The following is a 16,647-nucleotide window of genomic DNA, read 5'->3' on the forward strand; positions in this document are numbered from 1 at the left end:
GTAAGAAAATATTAATGTCTATAAGAGTTGTGTCAGGGTGCTGGTCTGCATGGATTCCCCCAGTGTGTTTGTTATCCACAGAAAGCTGCAGACTGGGAGTGAGACCAGCCCTGTTTGTTAATTTGGTCAGTGTAATATTTCAATAAATCATTCTGTGACAGTGAGCCAGTAGCTCCGACCGAACGCACTTTATATTAACATGTTATTTCCCCTATATTATATCTGTTACAGTGCAAGGTACCATCCTATGAAGGTGAGTGCATGCTGTGTGTACTTGTTGTGGAGGTGATGGCAGTAACGGAGTCCTGGCTATGCACCGACTAAATGTTTGTGAACTTCTGAAACATTGTGTGTCTTACTAGCAACAGTAGTAGCAGAGGATGGTTGTAGCATGGCAGCCAGTTACAACGTTCCGCTGTAGTCTGATGAAGCTAGACCATACGAGTGTTGGAAACATGAAGTCAATATTTGGACGCAGGTTACCGAGCTCGACAAAAAGAAACAAGCCCTCGCTGTTGCACTGGGGCTTGAGGTTAGAGCCAGGGAGATGGCCATGGAGATACCTGCAGAAGATTAAGTAAGTGATGACAGTATGGCAAGGTTGGACGGCATGTTCTTAAAGGAGGAAAAAGTCTGCACATACAAAGCCTGTTCTTATTTGATGGCAAAGGACAGTTCAGTTTCCATGGCAGACTACAGAATTGACTTTGAACAGCAGTATAATCTGATGAAAAAGTATAATATGACACTTCCTGATGAAGTCTAAGCATTTAAACTGTTAGATACAACCTGTCTCAACGAAAAAAATAGGCAGCTAGCATTGACAGCATGCATGGTGTTGACATTCCCCTCAATGAAGTCAGCTCTGAAGAGGATTTTTGGAGGGAAAACTGCAGGCTCGTCAGACAGAATACAAGTGAACCAAGATGTGCCATTTTTCACAGAACAAAACCACAGGAAAGAGGAAAGCGGAACGAAGCGTTACAAAGTGGACAGCTGAAACAGCCATTACCAGGGACTAATCCACTGAATTTGGTAGATCCAGATGTTCCATTTGTCAGAGCACATTTCATTAGGCTAAAGACTGTCCCCACAAGAAAAGTGAACAAGTTAAAATAACTGAAGATGAAAATGTAGAGTAATGTAACATCACATTTTTGCATATGTCAGATGCAGATATTCAAAACTGAATCTTTGGGATCAGCTATAATTGACACTGCTTGTACTCGCTGCTTGTGTAGTGAGAAATGGCTGGAAAGCAATATCGATGACCTCACCAAAGATCAAGTGAGCCAGGTAATGCAAAAAAAAAACAAAAAACTCCCAGTTGCAGACCATTTTGGTTCAGAGATTAGAATGTGGTGAATTCCACATGAAAAGTGAAACTACCAGCTAATTTAGGACTGACAAAATGCCTAATTGAAACTGAAGCTGGCAAAGCTGACATTCCACTTTTGCTGAGTAAAACATCCTTGAAAAAAGCAGGAACTATTTTGGACATGCAAAATGACAAAGCAGTGATGTTCAAACAATCCATACATCTTGAGTTCTCTTGAGTTCACTAGTTCTGGGCACTACTGTATAAACATCAGAGACAAACTGTAGATGAAGTCCTGACAGTCACAGAAGGCATGTCTTTAGATGAGAAACACAAAGTCCTTCTGAAGCTTCATAAACAGTTTGGTCATGCATCGGCAGATAGACTACAGAGGCTCATTGAAGCTCAGGAAATAAGGACAAAGAATGTTTTGCTATTTTACAACAATTATTTCAGGACTGTGAAATATGTTAGAGGCACAGGCAGACAAAGACAAAGCCTGCTGTGGGGTTGCATTTAGCTTCCCAGTATAATGTGTAGTGTAGCAGTGCAGTGTATCTGCACAAGTTGTAATCAGGTGTTTGGTATCTTCACATGATCGACCATTTCACACATTTCAGCGCTGGAAACGTCGTGAAAAAACAAAAAAGTCATCTGAAGTTGTCAACAATAGAGGATAATTCAATGATCCCTGGAGCAATGAGCTACTGGAGAGACATAATCAAACACTAACCGAGATTATCCAGAAGGTGAAATGAGAAAATGGCGCACTCATGGCTTAGAACAGTATGCTGAGTGTTCACAGCTTCAGTCTTTATCAACTGGTATTTGGACAGAATCCTAATTTTCCATCTGTATTAGTTAATAAGTTACCTGCTCTAGAAGGTACCACTGTAAATGCTAGAGTAGAACACATTTCAGCTTTGTACGCTTCAAGGAAAGCCTTCACTGAGGCAGAGTGTTCAGAGAGGATAAGAAGGGCACTGCATAAACAACTCAGGCTGACAGATGACAAGTAAGTGTCAGGAGACAAGGTATATTAAAAACGAGCAGACAGTCCAGAGTGGAAGGTACCAGGGGTAGTTATTGGTTATGATGGACCTGTTGTATTTGTAAAACATGGGGACTAAGGTTAGAGTGCATCACTCCAGACTCTGTAAGGTAAATACACAGGATCAAGATAAGCAAACTGTGCAAGAAAACAGTGAGACAGGAAGTGAAAAAGGCAGCAATGCTGCAGAAAGCTCAGATAGTGAAGCAAATACAGACAGCTAACAGGGCAATATCAGTGACAGGGAGGTGAATACAGGAGAAGTGGCTGACCCCACTATAACACAAACTAATGTAACACAAACTGAAACAGAGAGCAGTGTTTGTGGTAACCCTGTCTCCTCTGCTGGTGTAAAGTTAAAAATTGGACAGACTGTAACATTCATGAAACAGGATGATGGTGTTCATCTCAGAGCCAGAGTTTTAGGTAGAGCAGGCAAAGCTACTGGCAAGCAGAGAAACTGCTTTAATCTGCAACAGATTGAACCTGATGGCAGTGATGGGAAAAAGGAATTAGTTGAGATGTCACGTGTTGATAGTCTTAACATTGAATCAGCATAACAAAAGACATTTGATTTCACACAGCTAAACAGGATGAAATAATGAACTAGCACAAAAACGTTGTTTTTGGGGAAGTTGAAAACGCAGGTCAAAAGTGTGTTTCCACCAGATGGGCCTGTAGTCTCAAAGAAACTCCTGATGGTATTGTGCCCAAAGCGTGAGCTTAATATTCAAGAGTTACAGAAGGATTCCCGACCTGTGCTTCAGAATCTCTTGAGCTATTATTGGCAGTAATCTGTTAAAATAAGTGACAAGTCCATTCTGTGGACATTAAATCTGCTTTTTTGCAGGGCATGCAGCTGTCCAGAGATATTTATATCAACCCACCTCCTAAGGCGGGAAAGGAAAATTTTCTGTTGAAACTACAAAAAAAAAAATGTTTAAGGCCTTGCAGATGCGTCATTGTATTGGTATAACAAAGTGAAGGAAATTATTCTGAGTACAGGTAGTAAAATGTCACAAGTGGATCCAGCAGTATTTTATTTGTTGGATGAGCAGTGAAAAGTGACTGGAGTGCTCACATGTTGACAATTTCCTTTTGTTTCACAGAAATTCTCTACAGATGTGATTCCCCACATTAAAGCCTGTGTTCCAGGTTGGACGTGAGGAACATGAACATTTCTGCTACGTGGGGGCGGATTTTACTACTATTGATGGTGTAGTTCATGTATATCAGCATAGTTAAATTGAAAATCTACAGCATCTTCAACTGCAAACAGCACATGCAGTGCAAAGACATGCACCTCTTAATGAGGCTGAATAAGAGCAGCTTAAGTCCAAAAGAGGACAGATATTATGGGTTGCAAAGCAGACAAGACCAGACATTATGTTTAGTTTAGCATCAAATAGTAAACATGCTACAGTTCAGCTAATTCCTGAGGCAAATAAAGTCATTAGGAAGCTTAAATCTGAAAAGGTGGCCCTCAGGTTTCAGAGCTTGGGAAACAATGATGCTCTGAACTTGCTTCCCTTGGAAATCTACCTGATGGAGGCACTTAGGGAGGCACATTAATTGGTCTAATGGGAGAGGGAAGGAAGTTTTCTCCTCATTGTTGGCATGCCAAGAGGATCAGATGTGTGGTGAGGAGTACTCTAGCAGGGGATACCCCTTCTCTGTCAGATAGAACAGACAATGCTATTTTTCTGGCCACCCTTTTTCTCTGATTGATGCCCCTATGTCAACAAAACAGGTCATAGAGAAGAGACTTCGGTTACAAATAAGCAGCATCAAGGAGCTCATACAGAGTAAGAAAATCAAGGAGGTGCTCTGGTCAGATGCAAAATCTCAAGTCATTGACTGTCTGACCAACAAGGGAGCATCGACTCTGGTGCTACTAAAAGGACACTAAGCAGAAAACTTGAAATGTGCTTTCAACAATTTTGACTGCTATGCAATAACTGTCTTCCATTAGGTTAATGGTTGCCCTTGTAATCTAAGTTTTAAAAGGGTTTAAAATATTGTATCTTTTTGTTTTTACTTTAAAAGCATAGGGAATAATTTAAATAAATAATTTAAATAATTTAAAGCTGGGAAAAACAAAAGAGGAACAACAGTGGAAGAAAACAAAACAAGACAAAGGTACCAAGTAAAGTGTAGAGTACTTACAAAATGTACAATGCTGAAAAGTTATCCATGCTTTCACCGTTCTATATGCAGCCTGTTTGCCGATTGCTTACTGGTTTGGTAAATGATGTCCCATGTCAACCAGAAGAAGGTCCGAATGCACAAATGCAACTAGCTGAAAGGGGGCATTTCACTATCTACCATGGTGGAGTCTGACATACTTCAATGGCTTCTCCCATGGTGCTTCTTTACTGGGACAAGGACAGCAGTCCAATTAAATGGTCTAATCAAGCTATAACCCTAACTCCACTTAACTGTGGATGGAAACACACAGACAGTTTGCTCTATTGGTGGTGTAGACTTCCACAATGAGAAGTAAGGGAAAGATTTTTTAAAAATTTGAACTGACATATTTTTTTTTTTCTTTTTTGCATTTTAGCCCTTATTAGATAGGACAGATCGGTAGTGTGAAAGGGGGAGAGAGAGTGGGGACGACATACAGCAAAGGGCCTCGAGCAGGAGTTGAATCGAGGCTGCAACGGCAAGGACACTGCCTTTTTTCATGGGGCACTTGCTTTATCCACTCAGCTACCGACGTCCCATACTGACATTTTTTAACACACCTTGCCTCTTATCCCACTGTAGGCAAAGGATTCATGTCTCGCTGCTACTGATAGGCCGCTGCTCTGCTAAAAAAGCAAGCAATTAAGAAATGCTGTTAAAATATGAATGGGGAAAAGAATAAAAGTTAAAATACGCTGGTGCTTGATGGTTTCGGTTTCTAGTGGTAACTTCCATGGTTCCAAACAAGTTCATTACATCTGATTGTTGAAGCTGACTGCATACAGTGTATAACATTTCTTCTGATCAGTGGATTTAGGCTAGTTTTTTTTTTTTTTTTTTTTCAAATGACTCTGATTGACATTGATGGGAATACAACACCAGGCTAATTTCGGCTCGTTAACCTGCAAAATGCAATGACGTGCTGTCACTAATTTCCCTCTGTTTCCTCCTTAGCAGAGATCAAACATCAATCCAAATTAGTCTGCGCTGTGTTTAAAAGAGAGACTGTATAAGTAAGATAAATAAGAGAAGTGACAGCTTTTTGTCACTCCAAAAGCGAAAAGCCACCCTACATCAACCTGGAATGATAAGAACGCACTCAAACAAAACCAGTGCCATTATCATACACCGGCAGACGACTGGATGGCACCAAGGGTGTCCATATGCAAATCGCACGGGCGGGAACACTTGAAAGCATGGCCAGATGGAACTGGTCACATGTGAATGGGTAAGTGTCACGATCCCTGCCTTCTCCTCCCTCCAGTATTTTTCCACTCACTCTCCCTCTGCTCACTCTACCTGCTGGCCACACCCACCTACTCTGCCTGCTCTGCTCTCTCACCTCACAGCTGCAGCTCATCAGTAATCAACCCAGGATATAAGCCTCCTCCACACACACACTCATCGCCAGATTGTTCTTCAGCGTTATGCCAGACTTTCCAGCGTTATCCTGCCTGATCTTCCAAAGCCGACCCTGCCTGTCCCCGACCTGCTCTCTTCGCCTGATCCCCGGAAAACCTACCTGCCTTCTGTCCCAGACCACGTGTTCTGATTCAGCGTTCCTGATCTGCTCCGCTGGTAAAGACTTCTCCGCCTGGCTCCGACGAATCTGCTGTTTAATCCCCACTGGTACCGCTGCGTTCTCGGACTGCTCCTCTGGCTTCGAAACCTCCGCCTGTCCCCGACCACTCTTCCGCCATCTCCTCGACAGTACCTCCACACGTGCTGTCAAGCCGTCGGACAACGGGGTTTCCTCCTCACCCACGCCGAGTGCAGTAAGCTTCGTCTCTTCGCATCGTTCGCCCTCCATAGACTTTGTTTGGGGTTCCGACCCGAAGAACGAACTTTGTGCTGAACTGCTTCTCCTTGCTGCGTGTTTGATTTGTGCTGGGTTTAATAAACGTCATTACCGACTACTCCAGTTTACCGGTGTACTGCATCTGGGTCCAGACAGCACCCGTTACAGTAAGGTTGTCGGTAACATTGCTGCCAGTAACAATGCTGCCGGTAACAACGCTGCCGGTAACAACTTAATATAAGGTGAGCAAGTGCGCTAATTAGAGTGGGCGGATGGGGAGGAAGATGGGTCCTACAAACAACTGACTTTCATACAGGAGTCTACAGTTTGCATCCTGTGTAGATGTGTTTCTTTTTTCTACACCTTACCATGTACCTATTTTGCCTAAACCTAACCATCCATTAGTCTGTCACATAAGATGGTCACATTGTCACATCAAGATGGTCTGCATTGGTTGCCATGTGCTGTTTTGTGAACATACGGACTGTACTGCGTCATCCCACCATGTGCATTTGTTGATATCAAAATAGCGGCATTCTGGAGCATGAGGAGCTGACGCAAAAGGATACCTAAAATATCATAAGTGCACACAGAAATTCCCTGACGGAGTGGCACCATGTGACGAGTTGGGATGAGAACGTGTGTCCATGCTACTAACTACCACCCCCCCCAAACACACACACACACACACACACACACACACACACACACACACACACACACACACACACACACACACACACACAAGAAAAGGACAGGAAGAGGAGAAATGTGATCCTGTGGACTTCAAGTTGAAAACTCCAAATCCCTTATAATTGGTCAAGCTGGGAAGGTTGCTGTTCTGCCAGTACAGCCTAGAAGAGGAGGGTGTAAATTATGAAATGTGTTTTCATTTTGCAAACTTGCAAAGCCAAGTGCGAGGTGGAGTGTTTTCATGCTGCTCCTGGCTGCTTTACAGAGGAGCCACGTTTTGAATGAAGCCCAGGTCAGGCTGCCCTGTGTGCTTTGCTGCGTGGATCTCTCCTCCTGGTTGCGATTTTTTCAGCGGGTGAGCAGTGGGTGCTGAGGTAAGAACAGAGAGGACTGTGCCAGTTTGTACTTACCAACTGCAAACCCAAAGCTCAGCACAGCACCAACCACCTGAATGAGTTCTACGGTTGATCTGAATGTCAAAGGGACAGCTCTGACACCATCCCCGATGACTCCAGCTTCAGCCCATTAGCCCCACCTCCTCCACCCAGGCAGGGACTTGGGTCACTCGTCATTGCCCACCTTAAGGACAAGACACACCAAGCCGACATCTCAGAAAAAGCTGTGAAGTAAGTCCCCTGCTGTGTTACCTCACACTGCTGTGTCTCGGCCAAAAGGATAGTTAGCCGGTTAGCACATTAACTATACAACCCAATATTGTAAGAGCAACGCACATATACTGAGCACCAGTGAAAAACAACACAACCCAACTGGAAATGTCTCTATTAAGAATTCAGTGGCAGAAGAAAAACAATCTGACCTCATTTCATAAGTTTGTGTCTACCTCCACTATCTACCTACCTCCGTGCGCTATGCTGATCAGAGTGATTTCATTCACTGATGGGCGCCAATTTCATATGCTGAATCACCAGAAAAAAAAGCTGATGTGGGTCAACGAGGGCCAATGGTGCTAGACACCAACACTCTCTCATCCCAACTAGTCAGATGGTGCCGCTCTGTCAGTGACCCTCTGCGTCTACTTATGATGTTTTAGCTATCTTTCTGCATCAGCTGTTCAGTGCATATGGCAGTAATGGTGGGATGATGTGGGCTGGTCCAAATGTTTACACAACAGCACATGGCAACTAACACGGACCATCAGGATGGCTAGGAATGGGCAACAAAGTCAAAGTTCAGACAAAAGAGGCTCATGGTAAGGTACAAAAATCCTATCATCCACACAGGAAGCAAACTCTGGACTCCAGCACGAAAGTCAGTTGTTTGTGGAAGACATCCACCTCCCCACCTGCCTGCCCAGCAGCGGTATTACCTGACGTTGTCCTTTAGTGTTTTATGTGCAGGCAACCGGTGCCATTCATCCACGTTATTAAGTGATGTCACCCAGCAGCCTTGCATGCAGACGTGTCTAGTGCCGTTCTGTGTTCTCATCTGACCCGGCCGAGCCACATTCCAGTTGGATGTGGATGGTGTCTCTTGGCGTCAAGTTGTACACCAAAAGCACTGACAGAGCGTGCGTATTTGACGAGTCTGGAGACACTGGGGACACACCACAGCGATGAGGGACAACCTACCTTCAGCTTGGTGTGTCACAGCCTTTAGAGACCCCCTTCTCCCATACCACAATTGGCAACTGTCTCCACCCTGTAGGGGGAGTTGGAACACAATACCACACACAAAAAAAAACGCATAGACAGTCATGTACCATAAATTCCTGTAAAATGTCAGGAAGGTATAAAAACTGTATTCTGTTCAAGCTTAATCAATAGCATAAATAACAACAAACATCCAGGCAAAAAAAAATGTGCAGCACAGCTTATACAAAGACCCCATCAGATCCCAAGTGAAGATGTTTGCACTGACACCACAGTCCATGGAATCAACCTCACCATTCATCTGCACAAATAAAGGGCAGCCTCTAACCATTCCACAGGGACCTGCTGGAATATAAATGAGGGGGGAGGGTGCTCAGTGTGATGGCATCTGGCGATTTGTGGTGCAGTTTGCTTGATTATCTGTATGTTTGTTTGTTTTTTCTGATTGTTTCTGATTGTGGTTGTTACTGTTGCGCTACTCCTCAGGTTGTTGACCTCTTTGAATGTAATGCCTTAGGGACAAATAGACAAACATGTCTCACCAATGAAAACAAACACACACACACACACACTGGCACAGTGGCACAGTTTGAAGGGCAGCAGTGGTATGAGTTGAAATGAGGACAGTTTCAGAGATCTGCTGCTGGGGCGCCTTTTATATTTCCTCCAAGCTGACTTTAGTTTTCTTTTTACTGCCTCTGTGGTCCACAGTTACTATGGAAACTCAATTTGGCATTGCATCTCCAGTATTTGTCTCTCCTCTCCCCTGTTATTGCGGGAGAAATATTTTAATTGCACAGGTATAAGGGAGAGCCTTAAGGCTGCCAGCCGGTGGTGTGGCTGTCTGTATCTGTTTAGTAGAAACTCTTTTGCCATGAAACACCATCTGCCTGGCCTGCTGGCTGGCTAGACACTGATCGGCTATCTTTAGACTTGACTAGACTTTTTCCTGGCACAATATGAGGCAGAGGTGTTGCCATCCTCATCATGCAACATATTTTAGCAGTTCCAATTATGACATGTGTGTAAGTGATGTTGGTGACACTACACTGTATATGAGTAAAGTTATTGGACTTTTATTCAATAAAAATTACTCAAAATGCAAGAGCAAATATTTTTTTCAATTATTTTTTTGTTTTAGTATTCTTTCTGAAGGTGCACTTTGACGACAGTCCCTGAGCACTCCATTCACAGCTGGTTGCACACAGTGGGCAACATCTGTTGTCCATCTCAGAGGACGGCCTGTTTTTATTTAAATTAGGTTGTAGCTAGTTGTCTGGTGGGAAGTGTCAATCTGTGAATATCTCTTTAACTTGAACTGCACAGAGCTGCACAGACTCTTGTACAAATCAGTTTAATTTAATTTAAATCAACTCAGTTTATTTCAGTTCAGTTCAATTCAATTTTATTTATAAAGCCCATTATGACAAATCACCGTTTGCCTCAGAGGGCTTTACAGAATACGACATCCCTCTGTCCTTAGACCCTCACATCAACATGCAAAAAAACCCCTATTACGGGGAAAATTTAAACACCCCTGCCAACAGGTGTGTTTAAATGTACCAGCTGACAATATAAAACTATGTTAAAAAATGGGGCGGCTGTGACTCAGAAGTAGAGCGGGTCATCGTCTAATCATAAAGTCAGTGGTTCGACCCCTGGCTCCTCCACTCAACATGTTGAAGTATCATTGGGATAGATACTGAACCCCAAATTGCTCCCGATGCTGTATCATGTGCGTACGTATGAATGGTTACTGAGTAGCAAGTGTAACTATGTATGGTAGTCTCGGTCACCAGTGTGTGAATGTGTGGGTAAATGAGTGAATGTGACATATAGTGTGACAGCACTTTGAGTGTTCAAGAAGTCTAGAAAAGTGCTATACACGTAGCCCATTTACCATTTACCATTAGACAGCAGAGAAAAGCAACCTCATCGGCTTTATTTTTGCACTGATAGGGCTGGTACCAGCTTTGCTGCAGCCCAGCCAGCATTTCTGCCTCTTTGACAGTTTTGGTAGTGCCTTTCCTGGTAAACTGTGCTGATTACGAGTGTCACCACATTGGCAAAATGCAGCATTTGAAGTTAGGAATGACAGAAATTCACATGGTTCAACAAAAAAGTATTTTCCATGAGGACACCCATCACAATTTTATTGAGAGTTTGAGGCGGGACTAAATTTCACTCAAGCAGCTTCTCTATGCAGGAAATACTCATAACTGAAGTGCAGCTTTACAAATTCCTGGCAGCAAATTAGAAGTCTTTATGGGTCCAATAGTTCCTGGTAACCCAGACCCCACCACACCCACTTTGGCCACAGCTCGGTGTTTAACAGCCGACAGCACAGGCCAAACATGAAACACTGACGGACAGCATCAGGTAACAATATGTATGTGTGTGTGTTTGTGTGTGTGTGTGCATGTATGTGCTGTCATACACATAAGGATCATGCTGTGTCATTCCACTGTGACATCAGAAGGATACCCTAAACATCATGCATGATTTGGGATGATAATGTATTTTGAAAACAGCTTAAGACTGCAGCAATATAGTGATTAGAGAGTTGGAGATGTGTAGCTTGAACCTGAAACTCTTCATTAGCTCACTGTGGCTGCTCTTGAAGGCATCAAAATACACTGGATGATATACTATAGTGTACCTGTGAAATCCTTTCTGGTATCACACGTCAACAATCTAAATCTAACAAGAGGATGGTGGTCTCAGCCACTCCCAATTTAAATTACCACATAAAAATAGAGGGGTTTGCTGCAGGTTACCACTGGGGATACAGTGGTAACCTGCACTGTGTTTTTCTACTCTGATGCAGTAAACAGTTGTTTTTGGGTTGTCCATACTTCCCATTCTTGTGAATGTGCTATCTCAGGAACACCTTAAGGAATTTTTTAAGGATTTTTTTCAAATTTGGCACAAATATCTACTTTGACTCAAGGATGAACTTGGTAAATGTTGGTGGTCTTAGGTCAAGGTCACCGTGACCTTGCATTTGTCTCATTCTTGTGAAAGTGAAATCTCAACACCTTGAGGAAATAACTTCAGATTTGACACAAACATTCACTTGGACTCAATGATTAGAATTTGGTGACCTTGAATCTGTCTCATTATGGTGAACGCAACACCTCAAGATGGCCTTGAAGGAGTTTCCTCAAATATGGCTCTAATGTCCTCTTGGACTCAAGAATGAATCTATTAGAATCTGATGGTCGGAGATCAAAAGTCAAGGTCACAATGACGTCATAAAACGTGTGGGTGGCCATAACTCCAGAATTCACACAAATGCCTAATAGGAAATAATGATGAAGTTCTGACATTTTATATCCAAGACATCAAAGGTCAACTGTGACATCATAATGTTCTGCAAAAACAGTCAGGAACAGAAAAGGGGAAATTTGCTGAGATACTGAATTGGTCGCAGTAATCTTGAAACTGTCTTGATTGTAGAGATCTTCTGTGCTGCCACAAAGAAAAATGTGTGTGAAGCATCCATGTTTTCACAGACATGGATGTAAACTGTAAGTGCAACTTGACTGGTGTGCAGATATATACAGCCATATGGCCGTTTATCTGCTCTATAGTGGGTCATTAAACTACAGCATCTGTTTAAATGTGAATCTCTGTGTTTTTCCACAGGCTGATATACAACTGAAGAGGCATCCAGACATCTCTGCTTTGCTGACATCCTAACGTAAGTAGGCATCACTTCCAAGATTAATGTAATTATTTATCTCCTTTTTCTCTACTTCCTTTACGTATACATCCTCATGCAGCCTGCATTTCAATGACAAACACACCATGCAGCTCTCTGTAGCCCTGCTCTAAAGGTGCTAGGTATATGTTGCATTCTTACATCCCATTGTTGAAATCAAATTGATTGTGCTGTATCTGTGGTGTAACTGCTGTGAATGAATAATATGTGTGACCTCTGTGTCACAGTCATGCTGATTAAGCTCCTAAAAGCAGAAAGTTTTTGCAGTTTTTGGTTGTTTATTTTACTCGAAAGGTGCCATTGTTGAACATGTAGGAACCATCAGCTGTTGTAAGAATCCCTGATATCTTTGGTTTCCTTCACATTTAAAGGCTGTTGTCAATAACTGTGCTGTGGCTGCTTTTGAAAATTGACAGAGCTGTCTCTGAGTGTGCAGTACAGTCTTTAAGTTTTTAAATGGTGACAGAAAATATTTGAACACTGCAAATTTGCAGTCGTGTATATTTCCATAGTGAAACTTTTTTTAAAATTAACATAATAAAACAGTTTTTAGCCAGCATATATTCAGAGTTACAAAATTTCACTGTATGCACATTTTACATTATCTTACAGTATCGACTTGTACCGATTATTGCAACTATGAAAGTTTCTTTTGTTCAGAGTAGGATTCTGTAAGCACTTTCTTAAGGTTAGGCAAAGATAAGTGAGTGGTCTCGGTTGAATTTTGGAAAAGTCCAAGATAATACAAGTAAATGTTTTTCATTTATTTGATATTTTATCAGTGCCACTACCTTTTCATTAACCAACGGGAACTCCCAATCCTGAACCTTAGTTAGGCAGCACCACACCAGAAGAGTTTAATACTGAAGAGATATAGTTTTGTTTGAAAGGAAGGGAATCCTCTTCATAATGTGCAGTGACTCAGCTAATGCCACTTTAGATGACATTCTACCTCCACTCTGTTTTTAATAATATTTGCCTGATATCCCTTTGAATGTTGATTGCGTAAACTGCTTGAGATCATTGTACTCAGGATGAGAAGGATTGTTAGTTAGCAATTTAGCAGTTTCCTTGACTGTGCCCCCCACCCCCCACCCCCCACAGCAGCCTGCACAAGGTACTTCTAGTTTACTTTTATTAAGAGCAATAAAGGTGTTGGCTTTTAACTCTGCTTTTCAAGATAAAGTTTCACTTTGGGTCAAACAAAAACATTCAGATAAAATAATTAACTTAGCAATATAATAGCTCCCAGAGTAATTAATTTTTCAACACCCAGCATGTTTTTTCATTTTTTTTTTATTATTATTTGACTCACCTTGAAATAAATAGCCCTTCCTTCATTAGTGAGAATGAAACCAGTGTGGTTGTATTGAATATAGCCTTAGGTCACAACACTCAAATGAACCAAACCATATTAATTTGAGGTCTGTTAGGAGGTATTGGGGTTGAACTGGATATGTGTGTTTGTATGTGTGTGTGTGTGTGTGTGTGTGTGTGTGTGTGTGTGTGTGTTTGTGTGTGTATCAGGGAAACAAGTAGGTGTCTGCTGTTTGTTCCTTTAACATTAATTGTACATTCTAGACCTGTCTTGCACATAGGGGCACACACAAGGGTTAGACTGTATTTAATGACAGTGAGCTTCTAATGAAAACACATTATGACAACTCAGTGTGGACCACCTCTGAGATAATGGACGTGCACTTAAATTTTGCACCCTGAGCAAACTGGTTTGATTTCATTCAAAGACTTGGAAAACAGGCAATGAGCAACTCCACAAATCACCCCCACAAATTACAAGAAATTAGGAAAAGGTGAAAGGAAGATGACCTAAAAAATTATGTAGCACCCATCCCTTGTAGCTAGATGGTTAACTAATTAGTTAGGGGGTGTTGTAGTACTATGGGCAGGGCCCTGGGTACTTTTATTTATGACTAACCGTGCTAACCTGTGTAACAGGAGAGATATTTACTTGCTTTTGCGCTTTCTTTAAACTTATTTATGATTTTAATGAAATGGCAATGCCTCCACTTAGCAGGAAAAGTAGGAATTACTGGTTTTAAATCCCACTAAAAATTAAGTTTTTAACTTAATATTCCCCTTTGAACCTCAAAACACACCTTAATGAAATGTAAAAATGACACAAAGACAATACTTTTAAATTGAAATGCCAAATTTAGTTATATAAAAATTATTTAAACACATAAAAAACATAAAACAAAATTAAATTTTGTACCAAAACACTTCCCTTTACAATATAAACACTTTTCAAAGGTTTTTCAGTCAAGTCAGTCTTTCACCAATAGGTACTCTTTGAGTTCAGTTTTGAGTTATGACCTTTTTAATGCTTTTCATGTGCACACTCACAGACACACACTCATTTTGCAACCACAATAAAACAGTGTCCTTTAAAACCAAAATAAGATGTTGCAGGCCTGAGTCCTGGCTTTGGAGCGTTGTGACCAAAAACAAATGGCAGGTTCACTTGCTACTGCAAAAAAATAAAAAATAAAATGCACATGCACTGGTTAGTTTTTACTCAGGAATCCTTCAGTTCTTATCTGCAACATGGGCGACGGTTGAAAAGCAGGGTGATGGCTGACAAGGCGAACAGTCAGTTACTGGAGTTACAGACTGGCGGCAACAGTCCAAAGTGATAGCTTAGTGGGAGACTTCAACTGGTGCCCGAGTGTTCCAAAGAGAGGTCCACTGTGCACTTTAACAGTTCTCTTAGTCTCCTTCAAATCACCCACAAGCCCATTTACGTCTCATACCGAGTCTGTGAGCTTTAAACTAGCTGGTATCATTAGCACATACTAACCACATGAAGTAACATTAGCTGCTGCTCCTTTGCAATAAATACTAATCCTGCTAATCACACTTACCGTCTCCATTTTATTACACTTTATCTTGCTGAAGCAGTACAAAACATACACACAAAACCATTTACCCTATGCGTGTTTTTTAACGTCTGTTCCTCGTCGGTAAACTCTGCATCCACCAAAATATTGGACTTAATTACTCTCTGCACCTTTACACTTGTGGCTTGAGGTCTAGGGTATCAATCTACTGGTTCCCCATTAAATCCCACCCCTCTACCTTTTCCATAGGGCTGACAAGATTGTAACAACCAATGCAATTAATAAAACTTAAAGATGGACACTTAACACCCTCTGAGGTTAGTTTGTGAGCTGACTACCCTACTCTGTACACTGTAAACAACCCTGTTTGAAGTTCAATTAAATTTATTAACACATTGACAAAGACTTATTTGTCTGCTCTAGCTCTGCTTTTTAATCCATAATGAACTGTTTTTAACACTTAAATGAACCCATATTAATGCAACATTTTATCTCTTTTTATGAACATATTCATTTTATTTATTTGTAAACATTTGTTGATCTGAAATGACAATTTAACATATTTCAGTCTTAAATTACATATTTTAGACTAGGCTGCACCTAGTAAATAAATAAATAAATAAATAAATGTCCTTAACAAATGTTAAACCCGTTTCAAAAGTTTTGCTAAAGCACTTTAGCATGAAAGTGTCATGAACTGTGGCACAGGAAAGGCAGGACCCAAATGCAACACTCAGACCAGGTAAGAGCAGCGAAACAAGGTTTATTCCAGGCAGAGGTCGGTACACGAGAAACACAGTCAAACCAGGCAGAGGTATCCAAAGCAAGAGGCAAAAGCAAAGTCGAAAACAAACAAGGTTTAAACACAAGAGAGCTACTGACGAGGCTGTGAACAAGAGCTGGAGCGTGGACGAGGAGAATCAACAAACTGGCGACGAGACAAGACACAAAGGGGGAATATATGCAGGACTAATGGGGCGTGATTAGAAACAGGTGCGGTAGACACAATCAGGGATCAGGTGCACACCGGCGAGGAGGGGGCAGGGCAGACAGGAACCTGGAACAGAGACAGAGGTGAGTGATCCCAAAATAAAACCGGAAGACAAGACATGAAACATGAGGGAGAAAATAAAATACGTAACAGACCGCAGAACATGACAGTACCTCCCCGTCAAGGGCTGGCCCCTGAAGACCCAGGCGCATCAGGGTGGGCGGCATGGAAGTCCCGGATAAGGGAGGGGTCCACGACAAACCTCGAAGGGACCCAGGAGAGCTCCTCAGGCCCGTAGCCCTCCCAGTCAATGAGGCACTGGACCCCCCGACCCCGCCTGACGGCAAACACAGGACCGCCATCAACGAACGGGGCGGGCGGAGGGGGCCTGGCCGGAGGGGGCCTGGCCGGAGGGAC

General features: G+C 42.1%; 1 long non-coding RNA gene across 1 annotated transcript in view; it reads left to right on the plus strand.

Moving 5' to 3' along the window:
• The window catches only part of LOC121958383, a 275,960-nt gene extending 263,602 nt beyond the window's left edge, over positions 1-12,358 (plus strand). Inside the window, exon 3 of the long non-coding RNA XR_006106843.1 lies at positions 12,306-12,358. This is a non-coding gene — a long non-coding RNA (uncharacterized LOC121958383). The remainder of the gene's footprint in view (positions 1-12,305) is intronic.
• The last annotated feature ends 4,289 nt before the right edge of the window (positions 12,359-16,647 follow it).

Source organism: Plectropomus leopardus, chromosome 19, assembly GCF_008729295.1.
Source record: "Plectropomus leopardus isolate mb chromosome 19, YSFRI_Pleo_2.0, whole genome shotgun sequence".
NCBI classification, from domain to species: Eukaryota; Metazoa; Chordata; class Actinopteri; order Perciformes; family Serranidae; genus Plectropomus; species Plectropomus leopardus.